This window comes from Equus przewalskii, chromosome 6, assembly GCF_037783145.1.
Source record: "Equus przewalskii isolate Varuska chromosome 6, EquPr2, whole genome shotgun sequence".
Lineage (NCBI taxonomy): Eukaryota > Metazoa > Chordata > Mammalia > Perissodactyla > Equidae > Equus > Equus przewalskii.
The window spans coordinates 43,389,203-43,403,488 of NC_091836.1; positions in this window are offsets into that span (position 1 = coordinate 43,389,203).

A 14,286-nucleotide genomic window follows, 5' to 3' on the forward strand; every position below is an offset into this window, starting at 1 on the left:
GCCCTGAGTTCCAGGAGCTGGGGCGTGTCTGGGGCAGGTGCATAGGCAAGCTCACCCCTTCCGAGCTGGGCGGCTGGACGCGGTTCCCACCACTGCTGTCTCATGTTCTCTGTCCTCTGTGGGGAGACCTCACATCCTCAGTCTGTGTCCAGGACACTGCGCTGTGGACATGTGTCTGCTGGGGCTCACCAACTTCGTGGGGCCGTGTCTGCCCCCCAGCAGCCCCTGGGGCTCATCAGTGTCTCTGCATGCTGCTCCTTGTGGTGGAGGTGAGAGAGTTCGGCCGGCACCCTCCAGACTGGGGAAGCTACGGGATTTTTAGACAAACTGCCAAGGGACAGAGAGGAGTGAGCGGAACCATCCCCACCCGTAGCCTGCCCCTGTGGAGTCCACACCAGACGTGCTGTAGAGCCCCACACCTTGGGGCCTCCCCTGGGGCTGTGCGGTGTCTCGTCCTGGTGGCTCCCTCCACCCCATCCTCTGCAGGCTTCCTGGTCAGCAGTGGAGCCGGCCTCCTGCACTGAAGGCCGCGGAGTCCATCCTATTGCTCTCACTAGGCTGGTCACAACCAGCTTCTGCTTTGTGCCTGCAGGTCTGTCCCTTCCACAGTCTTCCGCATTCAAGAAATGAAAATTCCATCCTCCCAGTCTCAAGGCCAAAACCACAGCCACCACCCTTGACTCCTTTCTCTCTCATCCCACATCAAAGAACCCTGTCAGTGTTACCTTCCAAATCCTAGTTTGACCCTCCACTGCCATCAGCCTGATCTACACCTCTACAGCCTATCGCGCAGATGTTTCCTGAACATTTCCTGGCTGCCACCGTGGCCCTTCACCATCTCTCCAGCAGCCAGGGAGGTCCTTCAAAAATATATCCTGCGTCTTGTCTCTGCCCCAGTGCTCCAGGGGCTTCCCTGTCCCTGGAGTTGAGGTCCGTGTGCCCTCAGGCCCCCACAGCCTCAGAGCCTGTCTCTTGCCCTGGGCCTGCCCTTCCTCACACTCCGTGAGATGCCTTTTCACTTCCCTTGACCATGCTGAGCATGCTTCTGCCCCAGGGCCTTTGCACTTGGTGACCCCTCCACCTGGCATACCCTTCCCTTGTGTCTGCATGGCCAGTCCCTCACTTCCTTTAGGTCTGTACCAGTCAGGATGGGCTGACATATTATGCTGCAGTAGCAAACACCCCCATTTCTCAGTTACTTAAAAATAGCAAGGTTATTTCTTGCTCACACTACGTGTCCCTCTCAGGCCAGCTAGAGTCTCTGTTCCTTGTAACTCTCATGCTGGCAACTAGGCTGGCTGGGTCACCTCTGGGACAGTGCAGACGACAGGAGGGAGCAGGCAGGAACAGCTGACTCCGGCCATTTCATTGGCGAGTGTCAGTCGCGTGGCCACCCTAACGTCACTGGGTGGGGAAGTGCCGTCCTGCCCCTGCCGAGGAGAAGGGAGAGGTGGATGTTCGTGAGGAGGCCTCAGTCTGCCTCCTGCGCTGCTGTGTCTGGGTACCTAGAACATCTGCTGAGTGGACGCTATGAACTGAAGTGAGTCCCCTCAAAGCTCACGTGCTGAGGCCTCAGCCCCCAGGGTGACTGTCTTTGGAGTGTGGCCCTTGGGGAGGTGGTTAAGGTTGAATGTGGTCATAGGATGTGGTCTGAATCTGCTGGAACTGCGGCCTTGTAAGAAGAGGAAGACACACAGGAGATCTCTCTCTCTGCACTTGCACAGAGGCGAGCCGTGTGAGGACACAGCAAAGAAACGGCCGTCTGTCAGCCAGGAGGGGAGTCAGAACTCACCAGGAGCTGACCCCGCCCTGGCAGCAGCTCCATCTTGGACTTTCAACCTCCAGAGCTGAAAGAAACAAATGTCTGTTGTGTAAGTCCCTCAGTGTGTGGTATTTCGTTACGGCAGCCTGAGCTGACCAAGACAGCAGACAGACAAAATGAAAGAAAGGAAAGACAGCCAAGTGGCTGCAAGCTTGGCTGCTCGGCGCAGGCATCCAGGGGTGGGGCATGCCAGGGGAGGAGCAGCAGGTGTGGAGGCCCAGGGGGAAGTGAGCTGGGACAAGGAGAGGAAAGAAGATCAGTGTGCTGTGGCCTTGGTGTGGTGTGGCGGGCAGGGGGACACCATGAGAGGCGAGCAGGTGCTGGGCCATTCAGGCCTCCCCACCAGGAAACAGAGTTTAGATCTCATTGGGAAGCCACTGGAAGGCTCTAAAGGGGGACACATACTATGATTTAGTTTTAAAAAGTTACTTTGCTACCTGTGTGGAGAGTGGGCTTAAAGGGGGCAAAGGTGTAAGGTCCTTGGGTGTGAGGGCAGCGTGTCAGGTGCCTCCCATTGTCAGCCGCTTGCACGGGCCTGGCGCTGAGTGGGCGCTCAGAGTGCATGTGCACGCATGTGTGCAGGTGTGTGCCTGGTGAATTCACTGAAATGGAATTGGGGGTCCTCTTCTTTTGCTCTCCATGCTTCAGGCAGCAGAGAGCTCCCCCCTGGAGGTACGCTCCATGCCTTGCCTCATTTTTGCAGGGTCCAGCAGAAAGTGGCTTTGTTTCATGCTCTGCATTTGGGAGGGAGGGAGCTCTGTTACCTGGGGAGGGGCTCATGGTCCTAGGCAGAATGGGGCTCACTGTGTCAGCTCCTGGGGCAGGTACAGCTGCCATGGGTGCCCCAGCATGCACAGATTCGTGCCCCAGGCCTGAAACGGGCCCTCTGAGCACATGTGAACACCTCCCTCTCCAGCTGAAAACTGGTAAACCTGTGTTCTGGCTGAAACTGGTGTTGGGATGGCTGGGGTGCCAGGAGCCCTGACTTGTGCTGGTGCCCTGGGCATGCAAGGGCTTGAGCCCCTGGCCGATGCTGCCTTCAGCTCACCTTCCGAGCAGCAAGGTGTCTGTGATGGTGAGGAGGGGAGAAGCAGCCCACGATGCTTTGCCCTGTCTCTTCTCCCTGGGCTGACCTCTGAGCCCTGAGTGTTCAAAGCTACCGTGGACTCCACTCCAAGAAGAGTTGTATTCAAGTCTGCCATCAGAAGCTTGGGGCCCTCTGGAGAGCTCTGCACCTCCATGTGGCCTGGTGCTGGCCAAATGAGGCCAGGCCCCCAGCTGGACATGATTCTATTATTGCTGTTCCCTAGCTGCCATCTGGGTCCTGGTTGTCAGTCCTCAGCCGGCTCTCAGGTCCCCAGGAGCATCTCTAGAGCTCCTCCTAGGCTGGGCATATGGAAACGTAGCAGGCCCCCCAGGACAGGCTTCCTGAGCAGTCCGTGGCTGCCTGCAGCTCGGCAGGAGCTTCACCTTGTGCCTTGACCGGCAGCGAGCTGTGAGCTCAGTCAGCACCTGAAAGCCAGGGGCGCCTCTGCTGTGTTTATCTCTGAGCAGTATGGATGTGCACACATGTGTGACCGTGTGTCAGCTGCATGTGGCCTGTGAGGTACCGTGTGTGCCCTTGTGTCTGCTTGTGCACGTAGGTATCTACTCATTCAACAAGTATTTACTGAAGACCTACTATGTGCTGGTCACTGAGGAATAGGGCAAACGCTTTCTCTGCTCGTATGGCCCTTCAGTCTTGTAGGGAAGACAAATATGAACTGAGCAAAGAAAAATCACGTGTAAACGTATACATGTGAGATGCACTACAGCAGGTCCTCGTGTCCCGGTGACTGTGCACTCCTGAGGGGGCAGCTGTGTCCCTGGGAGAGAAGCCACATCAGCCTGTGCTCCTGTGTGTACCCGTGGACGCTGAGGCCCACACTGTGAGCACTGTCTTCACGAGATGCTAACGAAGAGAAAAGCTGGACCCGTACGGAAGTCATGCATCTGAGGAGGTGGAAAGAGAGAGGGTGGGAGCAGTGTGTGTGGTGTCCCAGAGACTCTATGGATAGGCCCAGGGGACAGAGCCATGTGCTGGGCTCCTGGGTCACCTGAAAGGGCAGGAGCGTGGCCTGGAGTTACCCTCACTTTGTCCTCGAGCAGGCTGTTCACTTCCTCCTCTGGAAGTGGTTTTCTCGTTTGTAAAATCAAGATCATAGAAAAAATAGTCCCGAAAGGCCCCCCCGAGCCTTGGCACTCCGTGGGTCCTGATATGACCCCGTCCTTAGGGGCTATGAGGTGTAGCTAGGGGTCTGAGAGGTACCTAAATACACAACCACACACACTCGCACAGCCACGTGCACAGTGCACACATGTGGACACGGCAACGTAGAAGATTCGGTCGAGAGACTCCCAAACTAGTTAAAGCAGTGCAGTCAGAGGAGGCCTCTTGGAGGACTTAAATAAAACATGAGGATGACCAGAAATAGCAGAAGGAGGCGAGGATGGAGGGGCTGAGGCGGGCACGGTGGGGAACTGGCTGGGAGCCGGCAGGTGGCCTCGCAGGATGGAGGAGCTGCGGTCTTGCTTCGCGAGTGCGTCTTAGTCAGCCAGCTGCCATAACAAAGTACCACAGAAACTTGTTCCTAACAGCGCTGGAGGCTGGAGGTCCCAGATCGAAGTACCGTGGGTTTGCAGATGGCCATCTTCTTGCTGTGTGCTCACGTGGTCTTTCCTCTGTGTGTCTGTGTCCAATCTCCTACTCCTCATCAATCACATTGGATTACAACATCAGTCTATGGATTAGGGCCTGCCCTAATGACCTCATTTACCTTACTTACTTTTCTTTTTTTGCTGAGGAAGATTCACAGTTTTGCCCTGAGCTAACATCCACCACCAATCTTCCTCTTCTTGTATGTGAGCGGCTGCCACAGCATGGCTGCTGACAGACCAAACCCGGGATGCTGAAGTGGACCATGCCAAACTTAACCACTAGGCCACCAGGGCTGGCCCAATCGTAATTACTTCTTAAAGACCCTATCTCCAAATGTAGTCACATTCTGAGGCACTGGGGGTTGGGACTTCATCATTTGAATTTGGGGGACACAATTTAGCCCATAGCAGGAGGGGTGGCAGAAACTTGTACCAGCCACACCAGACACAGTAAGAACAGCCAGATGTGGCATCAGTTGTGTTTCTCCCCAGCTGGGGCTGTGGAGTGGTGCAGGGGAAGGCACAGGTGAGCTGCACTGGCTCAGGACCCAAGTAGAAGATGCTGGTCAAGGACAAGTCCTGAAGCTCTCTGTGTCTCTTTGAAATGAGGCTTAGCTAGGGGAGTTTTGAGTGCTACGTAAAAGATGAAGATGGTGACAAGAACATCACAAGCAGTTTACTGAGGGCCAGCGCATATGAGGCTGTGCTAAGAGCTCTGCTTATGCAGCAGGTGGATTTTCATTTTCCTCATTCTTAATGTGGCCTGGGAACATGAGGCCAGCATAGCAGAAGTGGAGGATGCAACCCCAAGTCCAGAAGGAGCCCGCACTCTTTGAGCACTCTGATGTGGACATCGTAAGTAAAGCTCAGAGAGCTGAAGTGCTCGCCTGGAGTCACCCAGCTGGCACCGTGTCGGCTGCACTGGCATTTACTTTAGAGATGTTTGTGAGAGGTGCTTGTTTTCTGGTTGTTGGATCATTTTGCTTTCCCAAGCAGGTAGAAGAAAATACAGAGGGGCCATCATGTGTGAAAAGCTGTGGGGCTGGCTGGGGTCCAGCAGCGACAAACTCTTTGCCCCAGTGTGTTTGCGCAGGGAACAAACCCTCAATGGCACGGTCTGTTGGCGGACATTCTGTTCAGGTTGAGAGAGGTTTCCTGGTGTCCTGGAAACACCACCCAGGGATTCAGCATTCCACAAGTGACACATAACTCATGCGGGACCTGACAGGGTCCCTAACGAGAACCCCAAGGTACTGTTTTGCTCTAGAGTGTGAGGGACTAGCCCACACCCTGCCTGGGGGGACCCCATGCCTCCCGTGACCTGAGCGCACGGCTCTCTTCTGTCTCTGATCGCCCCGGTCCAGTAAGCCTTCCACTCACCTGGGCTGGAGAGTAGAGCTGTTGCTTTCCTGGGTGTCAACGTGAAAAGCTGACTTTTGCAGTAGAGGAAGGCTTTAATGTAGAACTGTTTTAAGCTCCTTTCACAGTGCGTTTTAACAGCTTGTTGCATGAAATCACTCAGTTGTGTGGCTTTCAACCCAGGCCGAAGCTGTGCCGTCCAGTCCAAACCACTCCTGCTTCCTTCCCCGCTCAGTCATCTGCCTCCCCACCCCAAAACCAAGTGTCTGCTGAGAGTAGGCCAGGCCCAGGCGCAGACTCAGCCACGGGGCGGGTGACAGGGAGATGTGTGGGTAGGGGCAGCGGCAGGAGCGCCCCAGGACAGACCTGAGAGATGATGCTGCGGAGAGCCAGACCTTGGAAACAGAAACCAGACTCTAGCTGCAGGTTTTGGCAGGCCATCTTCCCAGCAGTCAGGGTGGTTCAAAGCATAGGTTTCAAAGCCAGGCAGACCTGCATCCCAATCTTGGCTGTGTTGTCGATTAAACGCATAACCCTAAGCAAGTTGTTTTGCCTGTCTGCGCCTCACTTTTCTCATGTCAGTAAAACGCAGATAATACTAGTGCCCACCTGAGGGCGCTGTCACAAGGATTAAAGGTGATCGCGCATGTGCAGGGTGCAAAGGACGACACCTGGTGCATAATACGCACAGGGAAGTGCTGGCTCTTGTTCTGATGCTGCTTGTTTGGTGTGCAGCTCAGAGATGGTGTCAGAGCCTCAGAGCGCTTGAGCTGAGAGCAGGTTTAGCCCTCGTTCCTGCACCCACCTCATCCTCAGCTGTCCCTTCTCCCTGTCCCCAGATCTCTCTTTTCACCCCCGTGCTTGGTTCTGTCTTTCTGCTGATTAGACCATTCAATCACTTCTCTGGAGCAGCCCCATGGCCCCATCTTGTCCCTTGGCTCCAGCTGGTGCTGGGTGTGCTTGGGTCCCCATTGTGACCTCTCTGGTCCTGTCTTCCCACCTGTGAGTGCTAACCCCACGGCCTCCCTGATTTCATCTGAAAGTCTAAGACCAGCTCCCAGTGTTCCTTCCAGACTGGAAGAGAGCCTTCTTTCCTCATCTTCCCCGCCAGGACTCTCTTCAAGGGAAACAACTTTAGAGAAAAATGAAGCTGTTTTAAATATAAATGGCTGGGACACAGTAGGACCTTATTAAAATACAGAGAGATTAACAAGGTCTCATTCCTCTCAATTATTAACGATGTACTTGTTCTTCAGAAAAGTACCCATGAAAATTTAAAACAGATGAAAATGGTTGTTCACTTAAAACTGCTCAGTTAATCTGTGAGTAATGTTTTATTCAGTGCATTAAATGAACACACGAGGTTGGACACCTGCTGGTGCCTCACCCTAGGGCACCAACAGGCACATCGATGGAGAGAGACATCGAAGGACAGGGGCGAGGGGCAGCTGAGGGCCAACCAGGAGGAATCTTCTGCCCAATTTATTGTCCAGCCCCAAATTAATGGTGCACAGGGAGCTGCTGGCCAGGGTTCTGATGGCCAACACAGTGCCAGGGAAGCTGGCTGCCACAGAGGGTAGGAGATTGGAGGCCTGGTCCTCCACCAGCCGTGTCATCGTGGTGCTCTTCTCACACAACAGCACTGACGGCTCCGTCATCAACCGCGTTGCCATCAGAGAGCCAAGGGTGTGCACATCCAGGCTCCAGCAGCACAGAGGGAGGGGAAGCAGCTGCTCCTTCATACCTCTGGAGGGTAGAGGACACAGGCCCACCGGGAAGTAGGTGGGACTATAGGCAGACACAGAAAGGGGGGCTGTGTGGGATGACAGCCCTTGTGCCCCGGGGGGAAACACTGGCTGGGGGTGCACAGAGTGGCTGTGCTTTTTGGTGCTTGCTGTCCTCTTTTCCTCACCTTGGTCTGAGCCTGGCCGTGGGAGGTGGTAAATATTTGTTGAAAGAATTAGTAAATGAGAAAATGAGTTAACAATGATGCTGTCATTGCTGGGCTAATGCCTGACCCAGGGCTGTCCCCGAGGCCTCAGCCTGCCTGGCTTCTGGGACACCGGGGCACAATGCTCAGAAACTCCAGGTCTCAGCAGCTGGTTCAAGGCGGAGGTGGCTGAGGAGGCTGGGTCCTGCAAAGCTGAGTGGCTGTCTCTGCGGGCCCCACTTGCTCCCCTTCCTGGAGGGTGGAGCAGCTCTGGCTGAGTCCTGGGACTGCCCGGGCATCACAGAAACTAGCTCGCCACCCATTGGCTCCACCTGCGTCTATTGCACGCCCGCTGTGGAGGCAGCGCTGAGCACGCGGACCTGGTGCTGAGGACTCTGGGCAGAGCTCTATTTCCTGCACAGTATCCTTCTCCTAAGCCTGTGTCGTTTCTCTCAAAATGTCCTTGAAAATTGAGCCAAGGACTGAGTGTGGTGAGCAAGGTCTGGGGAATGTGGACTGGACTTGGAGAGGGCCTGGCTCCTTAAGCTGTCGGTGCCTGCTGAGGACTCCAGTCTCTGCAGCTCGATATTGGGACATGTGGTGCTGAGTGGGTGCAGGAGTGGGCGTGGGGACCTCATGATCAGGGCCTGGGGAGTGGGGCCAGGGGTCTCTCTCAATGGTCGTCAATGAGGCTGTAATTGTGAAAGAGAAGTGGATGAGGAAGACGAAGGACTTCTTCAGGGTGTGCTATCCTAAGGAAGGGTGCACAATCAGATCCTGGAGATTCACTCGGAAGAACCGCACTTTACAGTTGGCAGAAATGATAAAGCTTATGGAGGGCTCTCAGTCATTCATGCATTCAGTAATGCTTGCCATAAATGAGCTCACGTATTAGCGTGGAAGAGAGGCAGTGACAAGTGAACCAAAAAGTATAATCTTAGTAAGCGATATGGTTTAGGGGAAAAAATTAAAGCAAAGTAGGAAATCACGAGTGGCTGCTGAGATGACCTGGCTTTGTTGAGATGACCTTTGTGTTGAGAGCTAAATGAAGTGAGCATGGCGCACATGGGCCACAAACGGGGCAGGCAGACGGGGTGAGCACACAGGAAGAGGGGCAAATGCATGCACGGCCTAAGGGGGAGCTGTCCGGGCACTTGAGAAGCACAGAGGCCCCTGGGTTTGCTGGGAGGGGGAGAAGTCACAGAGGGAGGGGGGCCAGCTTGGGGAGGGCCGAGGGAGGACAGGACTTAAGGCTCAGTGTGGGGAAAGCCACCGGACGATTTTGAATGTGATCTTATTTCTGTTTTGAAAAAGGCAAAACAAAACAACCAGCAGCTCTGTGAAGAGTACACTGGAGGAGTCCAAAAGCAGATGCAGGAAGTACCGGGGGCAGCTGAGGGCAGGTGTGGTGGGGACTTGCGGCTGTCCTGAGAAAGACTGAGTCGGGACAGGCAGAGACACGGAACTACGGGTAGAGCCAGGGGTGAGAGAGGAGTAGCAGGGAGTCGCCAAGGTCTATTTTCCGAGTAACTCCATGAATAAAGGCGCCGTTGATGAAATGATGGGCTCGACATTCAGCTCTTTCGTTCTTGCCCACGAGGTGTGGACTGCAGGGAGTCAGCTGGGCTGATACATACACATTTCAAGTCAGGCTTGTTACTGTGTGTTTTATGTAGTAAAATTCACCCTTTTAGGTGTACAGGTGTATGACTTTTGCCAGACGTGTACACTTATGTAACCACCACCACCATTCAAGATGTAGAATATTCCATCACCCGAAAACATTCCCTTGTGCCTCTTTGCAGACTTTCCCCTTGCCCCACCCCCAGCCCCTGGAAATCACTGTTCTGTTTTATGCCCCTGTAGCTCTTCATTTTCCAAATGTGATACAAATGGAATCAAATAGATGAAATCATGTGGTATGTGATCTTTTGAGTCCGACTTCTTTCATTCAGCATAATGCATTTGAGATTAAACCACGTTGCATGCATCAATGGTTCATTTCTTTTTATTGCTGAGCAGTATTTCATTGTATGGATGTACCACAATTTGTTTTCCCATTCGCTTGTAGCTGTATATTTGAAAATTTCCCTGCATGTTTAGTAACTGTGTATAAAGCTGTTATAAATAGTCACACACAGTTTTTATGTGTACACGTCTTCATTTCTGCTGAGCAAATAACCTGAAGTGGGCTTCCTGGGCCATAGGGTAAATGTGTGTTTCACATTATAAGAAACTGACAAATTGCTGCCAAAATGGTCACAGCGCTTTGCGTTCTCATCAGCAGTGCAGCAGAGCTCTAGCTGCCCTGCGTCTTCACCAGCACTTGGTGATGTCAGTTCAAAAACCTTTGCATTTGAGAAGCATCTCTCACTCACAGCCAGTCACGGGAGTATGTGCACTCAGCAGGGAGTGGACATGCCCAGCAAGCGGAAGAGGGCCCAGTGAAGGAGAGCGAGAGGGGCAGCCGCTAGGTGGAAGGAAGTCAAGGAGCATGTCCCACAGCCAGACTAGGGACGTATTTTAAAAAGAGGCACTGCTCCACTGGCGACACGTTGCTGACTGGCTGCCTAAGATGAAGAGTGAGCACTGATCATTTTTTAGAAAGATGGTGGCTTTTGATGGCCTTAAGAAGAAGAGTTGTAAGGATGTAGTGGTGATGAGACCCAGGTGAGAGTGAGTGAAAGAGTGGATGGACTTGAACAAAAGGACAGGCTCCTCGTGTTCTAGGACAGGGTGGCAGAGTCTGAAGGCTGCTTCTCCAATTTCCTCCTTTATCCTTAGTAATAGAAACCTAATTTTATTTGAGAGGGCAGTGTGCCCAGCTGAAAAGACCACATTTTCCAGCTCTCTGGAAAGACTACACTGTAGATATGTTAGTGAAACTTGTTGAGTGGACTTCCAAGAAATCTCCTTAAAAGGGGAGGGGGCAGAGGGTTGACAAGTGTCCATTTTGCCTTTCACTGTCTTCCTTCCTGGAAGAGGGACATATTGTCTGCAGCTCCAGCTGCCATCCTGCAACCCTTAGCTAGGTTGACCTCGAGGATGGAAGCCAGCACCAAGAATGACAGAGAAGAAAGACAGAAGTAATTTAGACCCTAGGCAATTTTACTGGGGTGCCAAACCAGCTCAGACTGCCTGCCTTCGGACAGCTTTTCCTTCAACCCCCAAGTGGATCAGCCAATGGATTCAGATGTATTAGCTATTGAATATATTTCTAAATGACACAGATTGTAAGCTTCAATATGAAAACATGATTTCCCCTAATTAATTTACAAATTTAGTTTGATTTCCAAATAAATAACAAAATAATTTGTTTTGGAATTAGATAAACTGATGTTAAATTCACATAGAAAAATAAGCAAGAATAACTCAGGAAATTCCAAAACAGAGAGCATCATGAGGAGAAGAGTGCTATGGTTGTATTTTAAAGCTGTAATAAATAAAACGTTGTGGTGGTACTGGGGTGTGGATAGTTAGCGTGATGAAGAAGAAAGAAGATAGAGTCCAAGCATAGAACCAGATGCACAAGGAGATCTAGAGTTGTGTGAAGTGCTTTCTCAGATGTTCTTAAATTAGGGGGACAGACGGGTTGTTCATCAGTGGCACTGGAATAGCAAAGAAGCCAAAATGGCTGTGGAATCCGTGGCTGGGATAGTAATGGGGGTCTTAGACTAGGATGTTCTCCAAATGGATCAAAGATTTAAAGGTTGACAAAAATGAAGTCCTACAATTACTGGGAAATTAAAACATGGGGGAACTATTTATAGTCTCAGAGTGGGAAAGTCCTTTCTAACTATAACAGGAAAGGAAAAAAAACACTAAGAAATCGTGAAACCCACTATAAGAAAGCTAACAAACAAACAAACTGGGGAAAATATTGCAGACCAAGGACATTTCTCTGACATAGAAAGAGCTCCTATAAAATAAGGCCAAAAGCTTAAAAAAAAAAATGGGCCAGGGAGGTGAAGAGACCATTCACAGACGAGGAAATGCAAACAGCTCTTAAATGTGGATAGATGCTCATCTGAATTTGAGAGAAATGCAGATTCAAACTCCCTGTGAGACCGTTTTCACCCCACAGATTGTTACAGATCAAAAGTTGGGGACACCCTGTTGGCGTCCTCCCCCTTTGCTACTGAGAGTTTAGACGGTGGGACTGAGGAGCTGTACCAGAAACCCGCCTGACGCTTAGGCCTCAGGCAAAAGTGTGCCAGCCACATTGGCGTTGACTGGTGACTTCTCTGGTCCTCACCTTTGTCCATCTTTATTTTCCAGATGAGGAGACGAGGCTCAGGAGGTGGTGATCAGACATGACTCAGGCCTCCTTATCCACAAACAGGTGCCCCTTCCCTCTGGGGCCGTCTTCCACCTTCCCTCCCTTTCTGCCTTGCTTCCTTCCTTCTTTCCTTCTGCAGATAAGTACTGGTGCCTGATCTGTGCACAGAAAACTAGAAATTAGCCCCTGTCCTCAGGCTTCTAGCTGTTTTCATACAGATCTGAAAACCCGAGGGACTACGGGTGTCAGAAGATCCCAGAATTGTCCACTGCTGCTCCTTCCTGGGGTATCTCTGAGAACCGGCCGTCTAAGCGGAGAAGCTCAGCTGGGAAACAGACTCATCAAGGGATGAGTCCTGGAACTCGAGGAGTCATCCACGTGTCTGTCCAGAGGAGAGCTTGACATTGGGACCATGTCCTGTTCTTGATCTCGATTCAGATGTCACCTACCCATTCTGGCCCCTGGTATTCCATGGTGGAAGGCTCCCTTTCAAAGAAGAGAGAGGCAGAATAAATGTTTTGGGGAGGAAAGAGTAGAACCTGACAATGAGGGAAGAAGCAGCCTCTCATCAGAAGCAGATCCCGGAGGGGGAAGGCACAGGGTGGGGGTGAAGGGTGAGACCTGCCTGCCAGGCTCGTGGGCCCAGGAGTGGACTCCTCTGTCCCTCTAGGAGAGGCCTTCGGGTGAGAGACGGGAAGACTCACTGGGGGTGTGTGCGTGCACACGGGTGATGTGCGTATGTGTGTATGTGCGTGTGCGTGTGCCTGTGTGCATGTGACCATGTGAGGTGACTGTGCGTGTGGTGAGGAGTGAAGGCCTCGGATGACAATAGCAGCCAGCACGTAGCGATCACTGTGTAGGCGTTGCGTCCTGCATCGGGCACACTCCCATCTTCCACTGAGTAAAACCTCAGCTTCCTTCAGATTTTCCATTCTCAGAAACACTTGCATCCTAAACCCATGCTTTCCATAATGCGCATCAGAGGTCACTCCGTTAAGTCGGACCACTGGCCAGGTTTGAAGATCTGAGACACTTACTCTCCCCATTTGAAACATCTTTCTAGAAAAATGTTCTCACTTATTTGCTAATCTATCGGTACATTAACAAATTTGGGTGTGGGGGTGTGTGTGAAGCATGTCTGGTCGGGGGAGGGGGTGAGGAAGTGGGTGAAAGATGGATTCTGCTTTGAGGAACTCACTGTCTGGTTTGAGAGCTCAGGCACTTGCACAGATAATTATCATCCAAGATGGAAAACAGTAAGCCCCAGAGGCCCTGTTAGGTGCTTCTGGCTGGGAGGACAGTGGAGACCACTTGCATCATTGTCTTAACTTCCCACAAAAGAGGCCGCCAGAGCCACAGACCTCTCATTGGCCAAGAATTACACTTGCCCAGAGATGTTTCTGCATCCTCATCCCAGGAGCCACAGCTGGGCTCTGACCTGGAGGCCCCCAAACTGGAGCTCAGGATGGTTGCTGATAACTGTGCCCATCCACCCGCCAGCCTGTGGCATATGCCCACCTTTTCCTGGCCTTACCTCCCATCCCCTCACCACCCATAGGCAGGCCTGGTGCTCCTGGCTGGTTACAAGGATGCCCTCTCACTCACAGCAGATGTCCCAGCGCTGCCCCAGTGTTGCGTGGCCTGTAACATGCACAGCAGGCATGCTCATGGGCTTTGCTACTGCCTGCTGATTGTCTCCTGTGAGTTTGTCATCCCTCTCATCTTTCTTACATGCTCCCTGAGTTCCTGGGCTCTGTCTATGCTCCTTCTGGGCACTTGGTGTGTCTCTGTAAATACTTCCCAACTGACCAGCCAGAGGCAAGGTGTGGGACCCCTAAGGACTGGAGTGTGAGGGTCTCAGTCTCAGAATGGAAGGAACCTTCTTGGTCATCCAGAGCAAGGTACCCTGGTGCAGGCAGCCCTTGGCATCCTTGGCTCCCGGACTGGTTGTGCCCAGTCTGGGCTTGAACACTTGAGTGACAGATTTCTCACCATTTCCTGGGGAAACAGATTCTAATTTCAATGTGAGGACATGTCTCCTTTCAATGAGTCACTATCTATCTTCCTGAATCTTCTGACAATCAGCTCTCATTCTGTCTTCTGGAGTCTCACAGAAAAAAAAACCCACTCCCCTCCCAGGGCACCCAGGGGAGGAACTTTCAAAGTGAGAGATTCTCAGTGTCCCATTTCCCCCTTCGA